Source organism: Bos indicus, chromosome 9 (genome assembly GCF_029378745.1).
Source record: "Bos indicus isolate NIAB-ARS_2022 breed Sahiwal x Tharparkar chromosome 9, NIAB-ARS_B.indTharparkar_mat_pri_1.0, whole genome shotgun sequence".
NCBI lineage: Eukaryota > Metazoa > Chordata > Mammalia > Artiodactyla > Bovidae > Bos > Bos indicus.
In genome coordinates, this window is record NC_091768.1 from 26,587,560 (window position 1) to 26,612,857 (window position 25,298).

Sequence of the window (25,298 nt, forward strand, 5' to 3'; positions counted from 1 at the left end):
GTTGTGAACATTCCTAGGACGATTTCTGGAAGCAAGGAGGCTGTACTTGGCTGTCCATCAGAGCATGAAATCTTTCTTGGTGCAGGATGAAGTAGAATGGGGAGGAAGGTGGGCATGTGGCAAGAGATTCCATTTAAACACTGCTTTGTCCTGTAAATGTTAAGGATGGGTCTGAATAAAGGGATAGAAGAGACTGGGTACATGGTTTGGAATCTACTTGTAGTCAGGTGGGTCAGTAGGTTACTTTTGAACATAGACTAGACATACTTGCAGAGGCCCTATCTCATATCAAACCAAACACATTTAAAGACTACACATTAAAGATTAACTTTTTCTATAAAATTTTTAGAGGTTTTTAGGGACTTCCCTGTTGGTCTAGTGGTTAAGAATCTGCCTTGAAGTGCAGGGGATACAGGCTCAATCCCAGATCAGGGAACTGAGATACCATATGCCCTAGAGCAACAAAGTCCGTGTACCACAACTGGAGAGCCTGTGCACACAACGAAGATCCGGCATGTTGCAACTAAGAGCTGACGCAGCCAGGAAAAATTTTTAATATTTTTAGAGGTTTTTTACAGTTTTGTTTATCATAGAATTTGACCATGAGAAACTCCCTTAATTTGCAATTGGCTATGATTTTATTTCTTGGCAATTATTACGTATACTTGGAATTCTTGTGAACAGGAAAAATAAACAAATTATGTGGAAACACAATGCAATTTTCTTTGATTCCTTAAATAAGATTTTTAAAAAACTGATACCATATGTTTTGCAATATTTAAACATTTATTAATTTTGAATTTGAGGTTTTCTGTTATTTTCTAATAATATTTCCAAGTTTTGTATATTTTCTTAGGTCCTTGGAAAAGCTTATTGTGTTTAATAATTTGAGCTCTCATAGCATTATTTGATAGCGGAGGTCCTAGAATTAGACTGTATTGTCCCGTACAGTAGTCACTAGACACATGTGCTTTTTAAATTAAAAGTAAAATGGAAAATTCAAGTCCTCAGATGCACTAGCCATATTTCAGGTTTCTAGGATGATGCTGATCCAGGTCAATCATAGTCCTGGAAGTGCAGACACTGATCTGTCTTCAGACTATAAATCAAGTTAGTTATAAAGGGTTGAAAATTCTCTCAACTGGGTTGTAAAGCAAAGGAGTGTGAAGGAGACAGAAAATGCTTGCAGACTGTATTGGAAGAAGGTCTCCAAACCAAGTACAAATGAAACAGAGCTGAGTGCAAAGTGAAAGAAAGACTGGAAGAAAATGTAAAGTAAAGTGGGTAGAAATGGTGATACTGATTAAAAAAACAAAACAAAACAAAACAGGACTTTGAGAACATGTGGCATGTACGAAAATGAGAGCCAATTTAGTCAAAGACTAGAAACTCTGATTCAGGTATCTGTCTGCTGCACTGAGAGGAAGGAGCAGATCTCTCCAAGATAATGCAGAGGAAACAACAGTAGAATCTGGCAACTGGTTAAGTGTGATAGAGAAAAAAAAAAAAAAGGCTTCTAGGAGACAGAAGAGAATGGAGAGATGATTCTACAGAGTTAGTGCAATTGAGAAGGGTCCTGTCTGTGAGACTGGACAACCCTTGGGAGGAAATGGAGACTTGAGTGTTTATTCTTTTCAACTGAGAGGGTAGGCAGAGGGTGTCACCATCAGAAAACAGGAAGAAATGTGGGACTTGATGGGGCTGGGGGTCAGTGGGTAAATCATTGACAAAAAAAAAAAAAAAAAAACAAACGATAGTTGCAGACCTGAAGCAGATGGGCTTTCTCAAGGAAGGAAGAAGAAGGAAACAAAACAAAACAAAACAAAAACCAAGTGAAACCAGTAATCCTTGTTTGGAGGGTACTCAGCTCAGTAAAAGGAAAGAAAAGCCATGCCAAAAGGAATGTGTAATAAATAGTCAGTGAAGGTAACAGTCCAGAAGAGGAACAGTTCTAAAGGCCAGTAGGGAGATCTAAGGGTAAAGGAATGACATAGAGAACCACAGGTAGGAAAAACTTTGAGATTAGAATGAAAACGAATAGACTTAGACCTATATCAACCTGAAAACCCATCTTATAGTGCTTGAATATGAGGGCAAGAAAATGTCTTAATCCAAGGGCATGATGAACCACATAGAAAATTCTAGAATTAGGACTTTTTGTTGCACAAAAGGATGTGCACACTGATTTATGGGATGACAGCAGAGGGTATATGATTCTGTAAGCCAGTGTTTAAAAGGCAGAGGCATATATTTACAGTTAGTAAGAACAGCTAAGACTTGTAGAACAGTCTTGTTTCCTGAGCACACCTCTTGAGCATAAGTATCTTGTAGTTTCAGTTGCATCCGATTCTTTGCAACCCCATAGGCCGTAGCTAGCCAGGCTCCCAGGCTCCTCTGTCCTTGGGATTCTCCAGGCAAAAATACTGCAGTGGGTTGCCATTTCCTCCTCCAGGGGACCTTCTTGACCCTTCAAACCCGTGTCTCCCGCATTACCAGGTGGGTTCTTTACTACTAGTGCCACTGGGAAGCCCACGAACTCATTTAAGCTCTGATGTGTGTCATGTAAAGGCGACTCTGCTCTTTCATTTAAATTGATGATGAAGTAACTGAAATAAGAAGATGATTGTTTGTCTGGGACTATCATCTCCATCTATTGTGGCCCTACTACTACTTCTCTTCACATTCCTAAGGCTGCATGCAAGGCTTTGCTCCCTATTTCCCTTCCAGTTATAACCAGGTTTTATCTGCTTTTTTTTTTTTTTAACCCACTATCAAATTTTGTTGAAGTGAATCTAATTGCCCTAGAAGTATGTAATGCTTTAAAAGTTCACCACTGACCAGAAAAGAAGAGAAAGAAAAGAGTTTTCAAATGTGTTTTCGTGACTGTGTTCCCAAGTCAGAAAATTATTTTTTGGGTCAAATCTTATGCCTTACTCCTAGTGTAGATTTTGTGTTTCTCTAATCTTAAAGAGGCTGTTTTATTACAGAAGGAAAGGAAGATTTTGGGTTCCACTTGATAGCAGCAGACTTTGGAGTAATAATGGAAACTTACATGTAGATGAAGCTACACTTTACTAGTAGTTTCCACATAAAACCCTTTGAGAAAAATATATTTCTTTTTTGTTAAGGTGTAGCTGATTTAATGGCACCCCACTCCAGTACTCTTGCCTGGAAAATCCCATGGACGGAGGAGCCTAGCGGGCTGCAGTCCAGGGGTCGCTAAGGATCGGACATGACTGATCGACTTCACTTTCACTTTTCACTTTCATGCATTGGAGAAGGAAATGGCAACTCACTCCAGTGTTCTTGCCTGGAGAATCCCAGGGATGGGGGAGCCTGGTGGGCTGCAGTCTATGGGGTCGCACAGAGTCTGACACGACTGAAGTGACTTAGCAGCAGCTGATTTAAAATGTTATAATTGATGCTTTTTAGCTGTGGTGCTAGAGTTGAGAGTCCTTTGGACTGCAAGGAGATCCAACCAGTCATTCCTAAAGGAAATCAACCTTGAATATTCATTGGAAGGACTGATGCTGAAGTTGAAGCTCCAATACTTTAGCCACCTGATGCGAAGTACTGACTCATTAAAAAAGATCCTGATGTTGGGAAAGACTGAGGGCATGAGGAGAAGGGGAAGACAGAGGATGAGATAGTTGGATGGCATCACCAATTCAATGGACATGAGTTTGAGCAAACTCTGGGGGATAATGAAGGGCAGAGAAGCCTGGCATGTTGCAGTCCATGGGATCACAAAGAGTTGGACATGATTAATAACTGAACAACATAATATGTAATATAATTTTTATAAATTATAGTCCACTTAATGGCTTTATTCTGTCTTGTTCAATATATTCTTGTACATTATTTGTTTTCTATGTTGTAGCTTGTGCTTCTTAATCTCCTGCCCTGATCTTGCTCCTCCCTCCACCCATATTTCCAAACTGGTAACCACTGGTCACCACTAGTTTTCCTGAGTATTTCATTTAACAGTAGGACTCCCTAGATATATTGAGAGAGAGAAAGGGTAGGAGAAAGTGGGGGAGGAAGGGAACAACTGAACAATTGTAAGGAATTTTTGAGCTAGGTAAATACCAACAACACCTCAAGTAGGCTGAAGGTCTCAAATGGCTGAGACCTTCAGGCTACTGCTTAAAGGATCTGAACGGTACTAATGTGGAAGTATTAAATGTTGCAAGTTCAAGATAGAGGGAGAGAGAATCATCTAGACAAGAAGGCAAATGATCCATCTGGCTCCATGAATTCATTTATTTATTTATTTTTCTGTTATTGTGTGGAAAACATTTTGGCACATTTTTCTGCCTTACACTAAATGCCCACATCTGCGCCAACTGAAGATTTCCTACTTTCACTATGAACAAAAACAAGGTGGGAATGGGAATGGAGAGAGAAAGCGTTTTTCACCATAAATCGCCCTGGGCTTGCTATAAACCCTAAATCTTTTAAGGAGTGAAGTTTGCTTTGAACAATGCTTGTAAGATGGGAATACCAGTGTGTCACAATGTAAGTCGTGTGTTTGACCAAAAGAACAAGACAAAACAACACACATCAAAGCAAAAGCAACTAAGAACAAATTACACAATAATGCTCGTTTCTCTTAAAAAATTTTTCCTGATCCAATTTCATATGACAATTCCTACCTTTCTATTTTTGGCTGTTTGTGGGGGCGGTGGGGGAGTGGGTCTGGTCTTTTTTTCTTCCTTGAAAGAACCTGACAGGAAATGATTCTTACCAGTAAAGTCAAAGGAGGCGTATTTACATAGTTCCTCGTGATGTGATCAGGAAATCCTGTTGCAGAAAAAAAGCTGCAGAAAAAGGAAGGAGAAAAATGAAGTCTGCTTATGTTTTCTTAAACTTCTCCTGCCCCACCCCTGGAGCCATTCAAAATGTAAGAATGGTCACATGTGTATGTATGGCTGAGTCTCTTCACTTGAAACCATCACAACACTGTTAATCCGCTACACCCCAATAGAAAATATTTTTGGTGTTAAAAAATAAATAAAATTAAAAAAAAAAAACAGTCTCACTTTTTTTTTTGAACCATAGATGTCAGCACCAAAGTTCATACTTCTGGGTTTGCTTGTCTCTTGTTGAAAAGCTAAGAAAGTGGAGGTTTCAGATGCAATTCCCCTCATTTCTAGATCTGTCCAGTCTCAACAGGGATGGCTGAATGTCTGTGGGCAGGAGAAGGCATTCCAGCTTTGCAGGTTTCTAATCTCTCTCCTGACATGCCATCAGGTCTCCCGCTGACGTCTGTGAGCTGTGCGTCAAAGGCCCAGAGGATCCAGGCTCTGTGATCTCTCTCCTGAATGACAGCGACGCTGCCAGCCAGGAGGGGGCTGTCACTTCAGATTCCACAGCAACTTGAGCGGCTGCAGCTGCCGCCTGAGGGAAAACCAGATGCACCAATATTTTGAATGTGCTGTCAGGTTTGCTAGGAATGTACAGACTTGTTGCAGTTGTTTTGTGGGACTCTGGTATTTGAAATCTGTCACAAAGCCAATTCCAATTTGGGTAATAATGTGATAACTCTGAGCACTGGGTGCCAGGTACTAAATTTTACTTGAGAGTTCACACATTCTTACTGACAAGTTCTGTGAACCCCATGTTATAAATAGGGAAACTCCCAGCATTGCTAGGGACACATGGTGAGTCAGTTCTATAAATGGTCATCTGGCAGTACATCGATTCTCCTGTAACTTTCAACCGTTTGCGTTCGTGTAACATATTCTATCCCGGGAGGGATGGGGGCTATTTGTTACCACCTGGGAATGAAGAATTAGCAAGTTAAATCACTTGCTCTAAGCACATTTTATTTGGAAGGAAGCACTATTATAGCAATTCAGAGACAAAACCACACCTTTTATATTACATGTATTTGTCTGTGGTCAATATCAGGTAATAGAAGGGCACACACTCCCAAATTCCCTTTCTTTGTAAAGAAGGCACTTTGCACTTTCCTGATGAGATTTTCTCTTCCTATAGCCGTTTCCCCAAATTTGCTGGGGTTTTTTTGCCGTTTCCCCAAATTTGCTGGGGGTTCTTTGGTCACTTTATAAAGTGTGAGCATGACAATTTAAGATTATATCACAGAGTTCACAGCTTTAAGAGCCATATTTCTTCCTTGCTCTATTGACTGGTTGATTCTCAACCTAAATGATATTTGATCCTTTGGGAACTTCGTTGCATTCTTTAATCATTACAGATTCTCATTAAACAAAAGCACAAGCAGAAGAAATTGAAGACCTAATTTGATGAATTTCCACTATAGGAGAGAACTTCCACTTTAAGGAAGAGAACATGGGCCTGTTGCGTAAGCAAGGATGCTGTTTTCCATGTTTTCCCATTTTCACTGTATCTTTGGCACATGGAGCAGTGCCTGGCCTGAAGTAGGGCCTAAATAATAATAAAATTGATTATATATTTATCAAAGGAAAGCATGAATGAATGAACGGATGAATACATTGCAGACTTTCAAGAGGAGTTTTTGATGTTATTCTGGGAAGAAAAAAGAAGACTGGGCAAACTCAGTGATTTCATTTTTCCTCCCTTTTATTAACATCAGTGTATATTGCCTGCAGTAGAGCGGTTAAGATAAGATCTCTGCTCTCAAGCCATTTTTGTAACAGTTACTGATTCTGGTAAAACAACTGGCTTTAGGGCCTCAGTCCTAATGCAGAGCTATACCACTATTCCTTAGTAAATATTCTTGTATGCTGTTCTCAAGTTCAGAAAACATGAACTTTGCACCTTGCATCATCATATTTTATTTGGAGTTTCCTTCAGTTCCAATTCTTTCTATCTACGTGGTGTTCTATTAGTATTGTTGTTTAACTGAATTATTAAATTTCAAAAACATATTTTTAAAGACAGTTTAATATTTCTAGATTATAAATAGCTTTTTCATTACTTTTTGCTAAAAAAAAGGATGTTTAGAGCATTCCAGAAAGTTCCTTATCACTGAACTCTTTTACATGGACATTAATAATGTGTCCCAACTGTATATTTATTTTGACTCTCAAGCTTAGTTGCTGTGTGTCTTTTACTGACCCTCAGTTTTCCTCATGCAGAAAATGGAGATGATATTTACCTTTGGAAGAGTTAGTAACTTTAAGAGAACCCATATAAAAACACTGAAAATTTCTGCACATTGTAAGTACTCTGCCCAAAGTTGCCAATTTTTAGTATTGTATTTGATTTTAATAATTAAATGAGTGTTTCATCCCTGGGTCAGGAAGACCCCCTGGAGCAGGGCATGGCAAACCCACTCCAGTATTCTTGTCTGGAGAATCCCATGGACAGATGGAGCTTGGCAGGCTATAGTCCATGGGGTCGCAAAGAGTTAGAGACGACTGAAGTGACTTAGCACGCATGCATTTATATGGGGCGTAAATGACAGAGACACTGCAAATGAATAATACATTGACTTTGCTCTCAAGTAGAAACAGTCCCAGCACCTAAATAAATGAATCATAATGCAAACCTGTGATAATAATAAATGAATAAAGTGCTTAGGAACATAGTGGTTGACTTCATCCTAGGATACACCAGGAAGACTTTCTACAGAATGGAATTTTTTTTCAGGCTTGCAGAATGGGTATACATATATCAGGCAAAGAAAAGGGTATCATTTTATGCAGTGAATATACATGAAATAGAAGTTCAGAATGACCAGAACCTTCAATGATGGTTCTATCAAAGTGGAGTTTGGAGACAGGTGGTTGAATAAGTGAGAAAAACTTGTTGAAGAAAGATGTGAAGGAACTTGTATGGTAAGGGAGGAATTTGATTTAATTTTCTGTAATTAGATCTATGTTTTAGAAAATTAACTCAAGAGGTAGTATGAATGATAGCATGGTGGTTACCATCTGAGTCACCAGGGAAGCCGCCTCTACCATGCTGCTGCCGCTGCTGCTAAGTCGCTTCAGTCGTGTCTGACTCTGTGCGACCCCATAGACAGCAGCCTGCCAGGCTCCACCGCCCCTGGGATTCTCCAGGCAAGAACACTGGAGTGGGTTGCCATTTCCTTCTCCAATGCATGAAAGTGAAAAGTGAAAGTGAAGTCGCTCAGTCGTGTCCGACTAGCAGCGACCCCATGGACTGCAGCCTACCAGGTGCTCCTCCGTCCATGGGATTTTCCAGGCAAGAGTACTGGAGTGGGTTGCCATTGCCTTCTCCCCCCTCTACCATAATGGTACCCTAATCTAGGACTTCCAGCTCTCAGGACTGTGAGAAATAAATTTCTGTTGTTTATAAGCTAAAACAAACAAACAAAAAAAAAATGGACAGAATCTAAAGTTAGATGAAGAGGAAGTCAGTCACTCAGTCCTGTTGGACTCTGCAACCCCATCGACTATAACCTGCCAGGCTCCTCTGTCCATGGGATTCTCCAGGCAAGAACAGTGAAGTGTGTTGACATGCCCTCCTCCAGGGGATCATCCTGACCCAGGGATCAAACCTGGGTCACCTGCATTGCAGGCAGATTCTTAACCATCTGAGCCACCAGGGAAGCCCAATCTAGAGCTAGATGGCTTGGATTAAAATCTTGCCTCTACTCTTTACTAGTTCATGACTTTAGGGCAAGTTACAGCAACTCTGTGTGCCTCAGTTTTCCCGGATATAACATGGGGATAGTAAAAACACATGCTTTACAAAGTTATGGTGAGGTATGAGTTAAGCTATGATTAGAACAGTGCCTGGCATGTAATAAGCATTATAAATAAATGCTGGTTAAACAATAATATAAAATAGAAAGAGAATGAAAGCAGTGAATGAATGAATTAAACCCAGGTGGGATGCTGGTGAGGATCAGCTCTCAGACTCAGTCATTTTAGTGGACTGCAGTAATGCAGAAGGAAATTTGTCTGGTTCAAAACATAGAGAAATTTGAATAAAACAACAATATTTCTTAAAACAAGGGTGAACTTGAAACCACTGATTGGGGGCTAATACACAAAAACCCATGGTAATTTTCCAACTTGATCTAGGTCCTATTGCTGGGGACTGGGACCAGACTGAGGTGAAGCAGACATAAAAACACAGAGAGCTGAATTTAAGCTATTGATATAAAGCTAGAAGCATTGAAAAGAGGCTTAAGATATTAATATGAAAATGGGGCCAGAAAAATCTATCTATGGCCTGGAGGATGTGACAAAAATATTCTTATTCTATATAATTCTACAGATGGAAAAAAGTGCCACATGTAAAACAAATAGGTATGCAAAACAGCTGTGAGGTACTAATGAATATTGCCTACAATGTATAGAGATTTTACTCTAATGAAATGAATATAAAAATGTTTATGAACAACCCGACTATGTACTATATAAGAAACACACTTCAAATTCAATGCCATGGGTAGTTTGAAAGTAAAAAGGTAGATAAAGATATTCCACACCAATATTCATTGATTAAAAAGGAGTGGTTCTATTCAAATCTGATAAAGTATATTTCAGAACAATAAAAATTGCTAGAGAAAAGGAGGGACATTATGTAATGATAAAAGGATAAATTCACCAGGAAGACATAACAAATTGAATTGTGTACATAGCAAACAATACATATGAAGAAAAAAATCATGAAACAAAAATAAACAGACTTGAAAAGTAGACAAATCCAAAATTTGTTCATAGATAGCTGAACAATATAATCAAACCAGCAAATCTAACTGACATATATAGAGCATTTAACTCAGCAATCAAACCTCCGTGGAAAAGTAGCTAAGACAGACTATATCTTGGGGTATAAAACACCAAATTGAAATCATATAGAGTATATTTCCTGACCATAATGAAATCAAACTAGAGATCAAAAACAGAAAGACAATAGAAATACCTTCAAACACAGAAATTAAACAACACACTTCTAAAAATTCATGGATCAAAGAGGAAGTCTCGACAGAAACAACAACAAAAAGCACAGAATGACAATGAAAATACAGCATATCAAAATGCTATATGAAATGTCATAAAAGAAGTTCTGAGAGGGGAATTTATAGCATTAAATGCTTGCATGAGAAATGAAGAAAGTTTTCAAATTAGTAATTTAAGTTTCTACATCAAGAAACTAGACAAAGAAGACCAAATTAAATCCAAAGCAGCAGCAGAAGTAAGATAATACAGAGCATAAATAAATAAAATTTAAAATAGGAAAATGATAGAAAAAATTAGTGAAACAAAAAGTTGCTTGTTCAAAACAAATAAAAAAATAAAAATAAAATGGATGAACCTCTAGCAGGCTTCCCTGGTGGATCAGTGGTAAAGAATCTGCCTAACTTGAATTTAGTATGGAGTAGATGAAGACCAATATTAAGAGTTAAAAGTTTTTGTTTTTGTCCAGACTCCTAGAGGATCATATGATAAACTGTGGCATAATGGTTTAGTTATATAAAAGCTCTTGATTACACTGCAACAAGTGAGTATTTTATCCTGACAAATAGATCTTAGAAAGAAATTATTTTTAGAGAATAGAAGAAATAAGTTAGTTTCTTTCGGACAGCTATTAACTTATTCTCGATAGGGTAGAGCACATTACTAGAGTTCTTAATGGTTGATGGTAAGGAAGCATTCACTAGTCAGTTTATTTTCCTTTTCAGTTTTGCTCAAACAAAATGGGTTATTTTTGTAAAAATTCTACTGAATTTTAACCAGTAATGAATGAAGGGGATGTCCTCACTTATTTATACATTAATATACTATGTCAGTGTCAATAAACTTATAACTTCACTATTAGTTTACTATTTACCAGATTTTCTATTTTCTAGGACAAAATTGTAATGATAATATAGAAACCTGTCTGAAATAATAGAATTGGAAATTGTGATACTTGTTTTTGTTGCTAAGTCATGTCTGACTCTTTTGTGATCTCATGAACTGTAACCCACCAGGCTCCTCTATCCATGGGATTTTCCAGGCAAGAATACTGGAGTGGGCTGCCATTCCCTTCTCCAGGGGATCTTCCCAGCCCAGGGATGGAACCTGCATCTTCTGCATTGGCAGGCAGATTCTCTACCACTGAACCACCGGGGAAACCCCATTGCAGTAATTTGACTAATCTTAAAAAAAAAAAATTGCAATGCTTAGATACTCAAATTAACAGAGCTGGCACATATGTAAAATCAATGCATTTACCAACTTGTTAAAATGTATTAAGAGTTGGAACTCTACTGCAAAAAATGTTTAAGCACACTTTCTGCTTTGGAACATATTTGAGCAGTAAAGGGCAATGGTTAAGAATTCTGGCTTTTGTGGTCAAACATATCTGCTCTGTGATCACTAGTTGTGTGGTTTTGAGTCAAAGTAGACTTTTCACACCTTCCTGGGTACAAAGATAACAGAAGGAGGAATTTGTCTTAAAAAATTCTGATAATTGAATCAAGCCCAGCTTGTGATATACAGTGCCTGATAAACTACTCAAACAGTGTTAGGTTTTACTAGAATTTATCATTGCCTCTGTGGTACCATAATACTGTCAACTATTGGTTCTACATATGAGAAAGCTTTTACATGGAAATCTGATTAATAGAGTTTTCTATATGTATGTGTAAGTAAGACTTTAATGATGAAGTTGTTGTAAAATTAGAAAATAAGACAGCCATTTATATTAAGTTGCTGTGTTACAGGCACTGGTGAAGAATTTTCACATATTTTATTTCATATTTCACATGTATTATCTCACTTTGTGTGCAGAAGAGCCATGTAGGATAGCAATATTCTTTTCATTTCAGAATTGAGATTAGAAAATTTCTGTTTCAAGAGTTACAGATACATAGCCACAAAATCATATTCAAATATCCTAAATCCCTAGTTTTACTGTCTGGTAGAAAACATGATTAAGCCATAGTACTGATTGAATGGAGATTAACTTTGATACTTCTGCTTGTTTAACTGATTGAAGCAGGTCATGACACAATCTTCTCCTGCTGTTGTGTATGTGTATGACTGTGCTGGAAATGTCATAAAACAATTATTGTCATAAAATGTCATAAAATAATTATTCATAGTTTTTAGTTGATTTACAATAAATTGTCAATATATAGGTTACAAGGTCTAACTGATGAAATTATATGATAGATGGATAGATGATAGATACAGCTACTAGGAAAAGTAAGAGGCAGTCTGGCTTTATCATAAATGGATAAAAGACTCATTTTGCTAAGAATCAAGGAATCTGGGCATTTGTAAAGCTTCAGGAAACTGCCCCTAAACTTTAGCAACCAGGAGAAGTGAAATTAGCAGAAGGATGAAACAGAGGGGAAAATGATCCCCTTATCCACAATTCTCAAACGTTTTTAAACATCAAAAATGACATATCATAATATACTGAAATCTTTTAAGCATTTGTTTTTTAAATATATGAGTGAACATGCTGTTTTATAAACATGCATCGAAAGGAAGCATTTCGTGTTAATAAAATTAGAGTTTATATTGCATTTGAAAAAATCATTCAATATTTAAATATTTGGGTGAAGACAGAGTTTTTGATATTTTTCTGGATTTATTATACAATTTAGGTATTTTGGGTTTGGAATTTGCATATTAAAATTTGCGATTTCATATTGAAAATTTGATATTGCATATTTAAAATATTGATATTTCAATATTTCCGTATTGAAAATTTGTTAGTTTTAGCCCTAAGGCTGAAGTTTGTATTCCAGTCTTTGTACGCCCTCTTCTGGTTACTGGCAAGTATAAAAAATTCTGAATTTTATCAATGGATTCCAAGATTTGTATCAACATTTTTATATTTTTATACTTAAATTTCTGAAATATGGCAGTAAATCACCACTTCTGATAGTTGGTGATTGACCAGTTGACCTTAAATAGAGTGTATGATGATCAGAAACGATCTGTGTGCCCCAGAGACCTCTAAGAGGCTTACTTCTGGAAGCCAAGATGCTTTGAATCTCAGGGGTCAAATGGGAACACCATATGGGAAGAGGAAGAAAGAAGGAAGAAAACAGATGTAATTAGGCAGTTGTTACATGTAAAGTGAAGTCCTAGGTATTTCTGAGCCATCATCTCAAACAGATCAATAGTTGCTGTTTTGACAAGAAGGAAATTGAGGCACAAAAAGCCTAAGTGATTTTCCCAAGATTACATAACTGGTAAAGCCAGACATCTGACACCTTCTTGACTTAAGTCCTGTTCTCTCTTCATTAATGGGCTTCACTGGTGGCTCAGACAGTAAAGAATCTGCCTGCAATGAGAGAGACTTGGGTTCGATCCCTGCGTTCGGAAGATCCCCTGGAGAAGGGAATGGCTACTGAATCCAGTATTCTTGCCCAGAGAATTCCATGGACAGAGGAGCCCACTACAGCCCATGGGGTCATAAAGAGTCAGACACGACTGAGCAACTAACACTCCGCTATCTTCATTAATACATAATAAAAGGCAGAGAGGCAGGAAAAAAGTAATGTATAGCACAGAAAAGTTTGTGATTTATTCATTCAATTACTCATTTAACAAGCATGATTTGATTTGTGGATTGTAAAGTAAATACTGTTAAAATAATTTAAATCTATTTTAATTTACAGTATTTTTGTGGACAGACAAAATAAATATTGTCAGATGTCAGATAATCTCTTCATTATGTAGTGATAACATGAAGTAATGAGTAATGAATAAGAGCACATGAGAACAAATTGCATTCTTCTTATTCTTTATTTTAACAAACACACAAAAGCTGTGTTTTTCTTATCTCCCAGAGAGAAAGGGAAAAAAAGAGATAGGATAGAGGGACAGTGATTTTTACCTAGTGCTGACTATACATAAATGTTTTATATATTTTGTTTTTATTAATTGTCTCAACAAACCTGTGATGTGAGGCCTTGATTTTTAATTAAGATAGCCATATATCCTGGCTTGCCAGATTGTCCTGGTTTACTTCTGCCTTCCTGGGATAATTATTAATAGCACCTTCTTTTGCTCTTCAAAATATCCTAATTTGGGGTGTGTGTATGTTAGTCACTCAGTCGTGTCCAACTCTTTGCCATCCCATGGACTGTAGCCCACCAGGCTCCTCTATCCACGGAATTCTCCAGGCAAGAATACTGGAGTGGGTTGCCATTCCCTTCTCCAGGGCATCTTCCTAACCCAGGGATTGAACTCTGGTCTCCTGCATTGCAGGCAGATTCGTTACCATCTGAGCTACCAAAATATCCTAATTTGGACAACGTATTATATGTCCTTTTAATGATCAATGTTTTGTACTTATACAAACCAAGGCCAGACAAGTTAAGCAACTTGCCCAAGGTGATCAGTTTGTGAGCTGCCCGGTGAGGACAGGGAGAAAACTCCACCTAACCCTAAAGCCCAGACTCTTCTTGCTGCACCAAGGTTGTATATGTCACACCTTCAGAATTTCTTCAGAGCCTTTTTGACTCTCCCTTGCCTCTTGAAGTAATGTGATTTATTGCTTATCCTGCAGGCTTTATAGGCTAAGTCATAACTGCGATTAAACTCTCCATGTAAAATATAATTTCATTTTCAAAAGGAAACACAGATCTTGCTGATAGAACCACTCATGAATGCTAACAGCCTTCTTAACTGCAGTCCCCGGTTGCTTTGTCAACTGATCGCCATACAGTGCTTAACTCAGTCATATCAAAAGGTTCTTGTGATACCGAAAGGCTGTATTATCTTTATTTAATATTCTGCCCTTTCTGTGGTGCTCTATCAGATCAAAGTGTTAACCTTGTTGAATGATCATTTTGCTAATGAGTTCCTGGTAAAATTGTGTCATTGTCAGAGAAGAGAGACTCCTTTGAATGAAAACTTTCAAATGTCAATTAAACCAGATCCTTGAAATTTATCCTCTGGAAAGCTGTCCATGGGTGAAACATACTGTATGAACATAGCGGCGGAGCTAGAGGGTGGGGAGTAAGTTGCAGTCAAAATGTGAAATGCACAGCAAGGAGGCCTGTGGGGGAAGAACTTACAAAAAGTCAGCTTGCAGGCATATAGGTGTATACCTAAAGGGAAGTGGTTTACCCCCCTTTGCTTAAAGATAGTTGAGGGTAGGCGATCTAAACAGCTAGACAGTAAAATACCATGTTTGATAAAACTCATTAATTTTAGTGTGACTTAACAGATTTCTTCTCCCAGGAGTACTTTGTTTTTCCTCCTAGAAATTTAAAAAATGAGAATATAGACAAAAATTTCAACATCGACTGACAGCCTAGACACACTGCAGTGAGGGGTCTACTTGGAAAGCCTCAATGCAGAGGTGAAGTCAATCTACTCTGGCAGTTTCTAGTGTGCCTCTCAGGATAGCACATGTGTTTAGGTAGACTTAAAGAAATATTGTGAATGATGGTTTTAAAAAGCTGTTCCCTTTCTGGGCTCTGTCCCTGACATAAAATTCCCAATTATATACTCTATTTCTCTCTTTCTCAGCTTAAAATAACATATACAGAATACAAGTGTGTCATAAACTTTCTCACTTTTGTGTGAGAAACACTTTGTTTTTAATGTGGGGAGAAAAGAATTTTTTGGTGGCTAATGAGGGAGTAGGAAAGAAAAATAATTCAAAACCTACTTTGTACAGAGAAAAACCACCCTGGATTTTGCAAAAGCACTTCTACAAAGTCAGTGAGCTGGATTGCTCTTGAAGGTTTGCAAAATCCAACTGCAAGAATAATTTAGCATTTTATAGCATCTTCTTTCTTATCTTGGCTTATTAGGGATTGCCAAAATGTATTCCAAAGAACATTAAAAGAAGCTTCCTTTTCTTTTTTCCACTCTCATATGCTTGTGTCTAGCCTCTTAATAGCCCATAATCAGGCGAATTGTTTATGATGCTATTAAGTGAAGACAGCCTTACGCTGAAGGTACCTTGATGTGTTGCCATGGAAATGCCACAAGCACTGATTCGGCATTAGGATTTTTGGCCACATTGTAGAAATAAGCATAGAGAGAAGACAAGTTGAGATTTTCTTTAAAAGAATTCAAAATAACCTCAGTTATATTCATCCCTGGCTTGTGCAACAGATATGTCCTTTAAAGAATTTATTTTTCATAACTTAAAAATATACTGTTATAGATATTTTAAAGAATCCTGATAGCCATTGTTGGCGAGTCTGGAAACAACAAAATTGAAGCGATAATAGTACCTATCCTCTGGTTATATTATTTTAGTATAATTAGATATCATAATGTATGTTAAGCATTCAGCAAGGTTTTTAGCAATGTAGTAGGTAGATTTCTGGGCTTCCTAGGTGGCGCTAGTGGTAAAGAATCCACCTGCCAATACAGGAGACGTAAGAGAAGCAGGTTCGATACCTGTGTTGGAAAGATCGCCTGGAGGAGGGCATGGCTACCCACCCAGTATTCTTGCCTGTAGAATCCCATGGATAGAAGAGTCTGGTGGGCTACAGTCCATGGGGTCACAAAGAGTCGGATATGACTGAAAGACTAACATTTTCACTATCTTTATAGTGAAAAACTTTATAGTGTAAAGTATAACACTTTATAGTGTTAGCAAGTAGCATCTTTCACTATCTTTATAGTTATAGTCACTAACGTGACTTTTCACTGGTAATTCAAAATAAGAATTTTAGGACTCTTGCAGGTCAAGATAAGCTAAGAAAAGCTTTTTCTTTCTGGATTCCTGATTTGCCAAGTGATGCTTTCCCCACCACTTCCAGTGACTCACTTATAGACCTCATGGTTCTCATTCTTGTAGGATCTGCTAGGCTGAATGGAGATCCTGGTTCCTGGGCGATGGAGGGAGGAGGGGGGGTCCCTACAAAGGATACAGGAAGTGATCCATTGAACCTGCAACTATAAACTGCCACCTGGTCACTTAGAGGTTCTCACGCCGAGGGATGAGGGGGCATACAAAGGAATACTGTACTGACAAGGATAATCAACCTGGCCTCTTTCACAAGGCAATAGAATTGCTGTAAGTTTCTTTGCCAAGATCACACAACTGTTGAATGGCTCAAAACGCATTTAAACCTAGGAATTTCTGCCTCTGATGTCCATGTTCTTACTATCATATCTTAAAAGAGGTTATCAGGAAACCTTGAAATGAATGCTCATAATGCCTGGAATATGTATAATCAGATCCTGTATTTTCTAACAAAATCAGAGCAATTACAGAAACAAAATTTGGGATATGAATAAGAAATAAGAGATTATTAAGTGATTTAATCTCTACCAGGTAATTGAAGGCATTAAAATATTAATATCCAGATATTAACTAATAAAAGTATATATTAACATTTAAGTAGTATTTTAAAATTTTACATGGAGTCACTTAGTGAGATAAAAGAATACTGCAAATATGGTACTAAAGAGAAATGGTATATGAATGGTAGACTTTCACCCAAAGAAAGTCATAGATCTAGAGCAACAGGTCATCTGGGCTTGGCACTCACATTAAAATAATAGAAATTCAACATCATGCTTTCTGATTTTATTTGACTTAGGGAATCAAGTTAAAAGATGGAAATCAGTAAGCAACAGATAGAGTTACCATACTTAAGAATTTAGAGTCAAATAATCACAAAAACAAACATAAAACTTTACTTTGAGAGAGAGGGATGTAGAGTTCTGAAAGAAGGTTCTGCCCCAACTAGAGGAGGTTTCCTTTGGGTTGGAACTTTGAGTGAGATCTCTTTGAGTTACCTATTATTAGGTAAAAAATTGGCCCAATTTGGTGGCATGAAACAAACATTTATTTTGGTCATAAGGTCTGTGTGCAGGTGATGAGTGTGGTCAGGACACAGCAGATGTATTTTATTGTCTGCTCCATGGTGTCTGGAGGCTCCAATGGACTATCCAAATGCCCTGTGTTTGTGTTGGAGGCACGTGGGGAGGTGGATTCTAAGGTTAGAATCAGTCTTCTGAGTGCTCAGTCACTCAGCTGCCTGTAGGCAGGGACTTCTGACCAGAATACCCATCAGTAGTCTCTCCTTACAGCCAGGACTTCCCCACTAACAATGAATGGTTGGGTTCCCAGTCAAGCATCGTCAGAGGGACAGAGCCAGTCAGAAGTTGTGTGGTGTTGCTTCTCCTGCATTCTGTTCTCAGAGCAGCCACAAAGGCCAGCCCAGGTTCAAAGGAAGGGGAAAGCGGCTCTGCTTCTTTACAGCAAGAGGCAGGGTTCTGGGGAAGTTTACAGGGGACAGGAAGTATTTTTGTTTCTGTAAAAGATAACCTATCACAGACCTGAAGAATGAGTAGAAATTAACTGAGCTAAGGAGTGGGTGTGCGACAAGATGAAGAAGAAGAGCATTTTAATGGAAGCAAAGAGGACCACAGGGAACTTGGACACTTGGAGAGAGGAGTGGTACCATTTAATGAGACAGGAAACACTAGTCCCGGGGGAAGATCAAGTGTAGACTTTTGCTTTGAGATGACTTTTAAACATTCAAATTCAAATGTCAGTTTGCAGTGCCAGAAACTCAAAGGATTTCATCCGACTGTATCAAATAGATTTTCCCATGGTTCAGTCTCCGGTTATGAACTGGAAACTCTAGCCTTCCGTGAGTTACTCTGTCATATCGAGAGCTTCTCATTTAGTGATTCCTTTAACCAACAAGTATATATTGAGCACCTTAAGTACCAATTACTGTTCTAAGCACAAGGGGTGGTGCTGCTGGGAAGAAATCAAAGTTTCTGTGCACATAGAATCTACCTTTCAGTGATGTAAGTTCCATCATAGATAGTCAACCCACAGATAGATAAGTACAGCCATCCCTTGGCATCTGCATGGTATTGATTCCAACATCTCCCACCCCAAATGCCTATATCCTCAGATGCTCCAGTCTCTTATATAAGATGGTATTGTTGTGCTTAGTCGCTCAGTCATGTCCTCTTTGTGACCCCATGGACTGTGGCTGGCCAGGTTCCTCTGTCCATGGGGATTCTCCAGGCAAGAATTCTGGAGTGGGTTGCCATGCCCTCCTCCAGGGCATCTTCCCAATCCAGGGATCAAACCCAGGTCTCCTGCATTGCAGGGTGATTCTTTACCATCCGAGCCACCGGGGAAGCCCATAAGATGGTATAGTATTTGTGTATAACCTGTGCACATCTTCCTGTATATTTAAAATCATCTCTAGATTACTTAGAATACCCAATATAATGTAAATGCTATGTAAATAATTGTCAGCATGCTACAAATTCAAATTTTTCTCCTTGGAACTTTAATATTTTTCAAACATTTTTGATCCACATTGGTTGAATCCTTGGATGTAGAACTTACAGATTAGGAGAGCTGACTGTATAAATTATAACTATATGTGCTACAAAGAACAAAGGTAAGGCATGTATGGTAGAAGAGAGTGATAGGTGGCCGTCATATCAGACATTGAAAAGAAGACATTAATAAGGTATAAGGTGATCTATAATGGTGGCCTGCTGGTGGGGATGGCAGGGAAACGATTACCTGAGACCAACTGAGCTGCTGTATAGATCCACCTGAGCAGACTTCTGACTTGCAAGTGTTCTGTCATGATTCCACAGTAAGAGCTTCATCCTGTTGGTTCATCAGTTCCTCACTCAGATACACTAAATATCTGATGAGTCAATTCAAGTGGAGTTCCAGCAAGCAGGTATCAGTGAGAAGAATGTTTGAGGCAAAGGGTAAGGCAACTGTAAAAGCCTGCTGCTGCTGCTAAGTCAAGTTAGGTTTATTTATTGATCCTGATATATTTAAGAACAGGTGGCCAGTTTGACTGGAAAGAAAGTGGTAGATGAGGTTGCCCATGTATCCAGGGACTAGCACATGGAGGGCCGCTTATGTCAACGTAAGGAAGGTTGACTTTATTCTAAATGTAATAGGAAGCTATCAATAATTTTAGGTAGAAGAGTGCCATGACCTTAATTATATTTTAAATAGATCTGTCTGGCTGCAGTGTGAAAATAATCAAGAAGGGTTTAAGAGTGGGAGCAGGAAGTCGGGTAGGAGGTTATTGCAGTGATCCAGAAATAGAAAACAGTGGCTTAGACCAGGGTGATGGAGGCAGAGAAACTGAGAGCAATCAGGTTTGGGGTAAGTTTAAAGGCAAAGCCCATAAAATATGCTCTCTCTTGCAGGTCATCCTGTAGCAATACAGTTTCCATTCACTAGCCCACAGGACCTGGTTTGGTTCATTTTCCAGGCTACTGTACTCCTACCGCTCACTTGGTCCATAAAATGTCCTTTCCAGTCACATCACCTGTTGCCTCACCCAAGTGGGGAGCGCATGCTTCCTGCCCCTCTGATGTGACTCACGGTGCTTGATCACAGCATGTGTGCCTTGTCTGTTTCTCCAGAGGGACTTTCCCCTGCATGATGCTGCTTGATCTCTCAAGCAAAAAGACCCTGCTGATCCCATTCCTCTGCTCTCCAGGCAGTACTGGGTGTGTCCTATTGAGGCACTACCCAATGACAGCCTCCTCAAGAGTCCCTGAAGTACTGTGGGCAGGAGAACATTAAGACTCTGTGTGGTACAGCCATCTTTAAGCTCCAGTATATCAGTTAATGATTTTCACCATTGTAGGAATCTTAGAACTTTAAATGATGAAACCAGCTTATGGTGAATTGAACAATAGCATTCACTCTTATATTTGAAAGCATTTGTTCTTCCTCTTACAATGCCACTCATATTTAATTTTTAAATGTTTTCTTATCTTTGATTTCCTTTGTGCTTTATCCTGAAAATTATCCCTTAAATCTGTAATTTGAGGGATAAGATTTTAAGTTTTTCTGGAGTCAAGAAAGGATTTCAATATTAAATAAATGAACAGATGAATGAATATTTAAGTAAATAAAATACGTTGTCTTAGAGAGCTTACAGTGAAGACCTGGAAAAAAGAAAAACTTATTTACCAAATAGAGAAAAGCTTCACAAGGCATCTTAAAGCTTATTTTTCACATGTATGAAAGGCAATGATGAACTAAGATTGAATTTCTTTGAGTACAAGACTTTAGAAAATGATCTCAGGTATTTTTTTCAAGTTGCAATATAATCGACATATAACACTGTATAAATTTAAAGCCTGTGTGCGTGCTGTGTCACTCAGTCGTGTCCGACTCTTTGCGACCCTGTGGACTGTAGCTCTCCAGGTTCCTCTGTCCATGGGATTTTCCAGGCAAGAATACTGGAGTGGGTTGTCATTCCCTTCTCTAGGGGATCTTCCCGACCCAGGGATCGAACCCACATCTCCTGTGTCCCCTCCATTGGCAGGCAGATTCTTTACCACAGATTCTGAGCCACCTGGGAAGCCTTGAGATTATCCTTTCTAATGTGTTGAATATATTGCTGTAACCATTTTGTAAATTGGTAAAAACCCAAACACTATTAAGCCAAATAAACAACTCACGATTTTCTTTTCTACTGGACATTTAAAATGAACCATTTTAACATGCTGATTTGATACATTTGTGTATTGTAATGTGGTTGCCACGTGCTATGCTGTGCTCTGCTAAGTCACTTCACTCGTGTCTGACTTTCTGCGACCCCATGAACTGTAATCTATCAGGCTCCTGTCTATCGGATTCTCCGGTCAAGATTACTGGAGTGGGCTGCCAATTCCTTCTCTAGGGATCTTCCTGACCCAGGGATTGAACCTGCGTCTCTTATGTCTCCCAGATTGGCAGGTAGGTTCTTTACTACTAGTACCACCTGGGAAGCCCTGTGATTGCCATAGAAGTGATAATTAGCACCTGTATGATCTTGAGAATATATCATAAATACTCAAAAATATAATATGTGTTTACTAGGAAGAATTTCTGTCCAAAGAAAATTGTGAAATATTGGGAAGAATTAATGAAAGTAGTTATGATTGGGGCTTTTTAGATGATTCTTTAAAAAAGTGTTTTCTTCTGCTTGAGAAGTTCTACATGGAAAAGAAGATAGAATAGATGGGTTAAATAAAAAATAATTCTTACAAGTAAAAAAGTACAATATGTAACTTTCCAACAAACTTATTTTTGGAAAAAATTTTAAAATAGCATGCAGTTTTAAAATATTTTAATGAAAACTTTAGGTTTTATAATGCACTGTATCACATTTGAAACAATTTTAAATGAGTTAATTAGAGAAGAAAATGATGACTTATGGGCAAAACACAAAATCAGATTTGTGATATTTTTTCTTGTTTGTGCTTCTACAGTCAGTTTGAGGACTAGTGCTCACTTTTACTTTTGACTTTCATTCGCTGGAGAAGGAAATGGCAACCCATTCCAGTGTTCTTGCCTGGAGAATCCCATGGATGGAGAAGCCTGGTGGGCTGCAGTCCACGGGGTCGCACAGAGTCGGACATGACTGAAGCGACTTAGCAGCAGCAGCAGCAGCTCTAATTGATTGTAGGTTAGAATTGCCAGACTGGAATCAACCACTCACTGAAACCAGATTACACATTGCTATTAGGGTTAAGGATGAATAATTCAAGAAGTATTTTGGGGGGAGCTCTTTTCACATTGAAACTCTAATCAGTAGGCGGGATTTAATAACACCTGGATTAAGCAGAAACCAATGACGTAAAAATTGCTTCCTCTCTACCCATAAAAATTTTTTTCCTTTGCACTAGAAATTTTTAAAGGGAAAAATCATTCAGAGTATATTTTTTGAGTACCTGGAAGGTATAGCAAGTTAGTTGAGAGCCTCTCACATGAGAGAAAAGATATATAGACTTTTGGATCAGAGAGGAATTCACAGCAAAATGTACTCTATTCGTCTACCAGTTAAAGTGGCTTATCTGTGCTGCCCGCCAGTTAATACGCACAGATTCGCACATACACCCACACACACCTGCTGCCACTGCTGCTCTCCAAGGTTCAGTGTCAAGCAAGGGAATTTCCAGCCAGACACCACTCACTTGGCTTTTACCCCATTTCTTTTTCCTCCCTTCAGATCGACTGGTGTTCAGTATGTCACACTGTTGATTGTTAACTTCTTGAAATAACTTATCCTTCGTTTCCATAACTTCCTGGGCAACCATAAAGACAGAGTCTTATCATACTTGGCAGAGTGGCTCCTGGCCTGTGCAGGCTTGGCCTAGATTGAGCATTCTGGGAGTGACTGCCTCTGCAGACACAAGCAAACTGAGACATGGGTTACGTGTGCCTGAGTCTCCTTAGGACCCAGGTTGGGAGCATGACTTCAACTTAAAAGCACTAACTTTCATCCAGTGAGAATCCTTGTTTCGGGGCATTGCTGCATCCTTACAAAGGCTGTTGTGAGCCTAAGGGAGTGCAGTTTCCTACTCTGATTTTTTTTTTTTTAATTAGCTGAGGATAAAATAATGATGATACTTTGTGGATCTTGTGGTACCTGTAGTATGCATCACTTTTCAAAAGCTGTAAATTGTTTTCAATGTCTCAGTCTTAACCTCTGATTCTAAGAGCAATATGAATTTAATAGCATGTAAATCCAGCTGCTTTAGATAGTCAGTGAATTAATAGTAAAAAGAAGGGAAAGAACAAATTTGTTACCCATATCCCTTGTTTTTTCTCATTGTGACTACAGAATTTTTTTTTTGGTTTTTTATATGTTTCACACACACACATAACAATATAGCTGGAATAAACTTCTGTTTTGTTAACCTGGTATTATTTGTTATGGATAAAATACTAAAATCAAGCAAGTTGTGTTTTGATTAAAGAACTTAAACATTTGGTTTTTATTATCATAAACCTACTGATTTACTAAGTAAAACTTTTTATTTAATTTAATTTTTTTTTTTATAATACCTGCTAAGTCAATTCAGTCGTGCCCAACTCTTTGTGACCCCATGGACTGTAACCGGCCACGCTCCTCTGTCCCTGGGATGGCACTAGCTTTATTTCTTCTGGGGGCCTGAGGAGCACTGGGGATAGGAGTAGTTACGGGGGAGCTGTATGGTCATGGCCTTAGGTGGTGGTGGGCATCTGGGGTGCCTCAGCTTGCGAGTGCCCATTGGTGTCACCAGTAAAGCCATTGGGGGAGGCGGGCACTGCTCCTTTCTCACAAGGCACACGGCGGGCAGTGGCCACAAGCCCAACTCGCTCGAGGACAGGGCGCTTCATCTCGCGCTCCAGAAGCGCATGGTTCTACAGTGGAAGCCCCACGCAGACTCTGAAGGTACTCTCAATGCAGTTGGTGCTGGCGGAAGAGCTGCACAGCGACAGCACCAGATGGAAGCTCTGGAGCTCTGGGTTGACATCTGTGCAGAAGATCACGCGCTGGCATGGTTTGGCAGCTGCTCCAGGTCCGGTGTGAGGGGCTTGGCCAGGAGCGAGTCCTCGAATGTGTTGTGCAGTTCCAGCCTGTTGGTACCACCTAGCATCCGTTCTGCTGTATACTAATCCAGAACACGCTTGCTGTCACCCACGTATAGCACGTGCTTGATGACCATGCAGTGACCCGGCTCCTTGCCCTGCAAGTAGAGCGCTGCGTCACCGTGCACCAGCACATCGTATACCACGCTGCTCTTGGACACCTCCTTGGAATGGAACTGTGTTGGCGCCGACGGATTCTGCCCGTCATTGCTGCCAGGTGTAGCTCACGATGGACAAGGTCTTGAGGCCAGAAACAGTAAGGAAGTCCGTGAGCACGAACCTGACCTTGGTCTAGCCCGACTGATAGTCGTCTCCACCCACAAAAACACCGCACTGCCAAGTGAGCTCCAGGGTACCAGGCAGTGGCGTGGTCTGTGAGTACCCACCGAGGAAAGCACAGCCCTTCAAGATGCTGGCCACCCTGGACAGCATGGAGGGCAACACTTCCAGGCCCAGCTGGACGGTGCGCAGCAGGCTCTCAGCGGTGTCATTGAGACGCAGGAGCACTTTGCAGAAGCACTCAGGGTTGGCGGTCCACACCATGGGGACGTCTCCTCCGGCTGGTGCGTGCGCGCGCGTGCCCGGGGTGACGACATCGGCGTGCGCGCTCTGGTTAGTTAGTTGAGAGGAACTCGGAGGATACAGACAGAGCAGCAAGGGCCCAGAGTTTCCAAGAGCGGCCAGAATAGCTCCTGCAGAGCCTGTGAGTGCCGTGTCACCTCCTGCAGGTTCAGAGATGATCATGCTTGAGTCGGAGAACAGGTGGTCGTCGAGCACCACCATGGGCAGTGAGCTGAAGGTCATGAATAGCTCCTGGCCCTCATTGTCCAGGCTCAGGCTAACGAGGGCCGTGAGCGTCAGCCAGTGGTTGTAGCTGGCCTCCTTGAGGCAGGTGCAGGTGGCCCAGGAAAGGTGCAGTCCAGCATGGCAGGGCTCAGCCTGGAGCGGTTGTTCCTGTCCCAGCGGAGCAGGACCCCGAGCTGGGGCACCTGCTGGGCGGCCTGGAGGGCGAAGCACGTGGACCTGGCTTCGTG

The 25,298-nt window shown here is 39.7% G+C and overlaps 1 pseudogene; it reads right to left on the reverse strand.

Annotated features, from left to right (window-relative positions):
* Nucleotides 1-23,856: 23,856 nt before the first annotated feature.
* On the reverse strand, nucleotides 23,857-25,047 carry LOC109563486 (inositol-3-phosphate synthase 1 pseudogene; annotated as a pseudogene).
* Nucleotides 25,048-25,298: the final 251 nt, after the last annotated feature.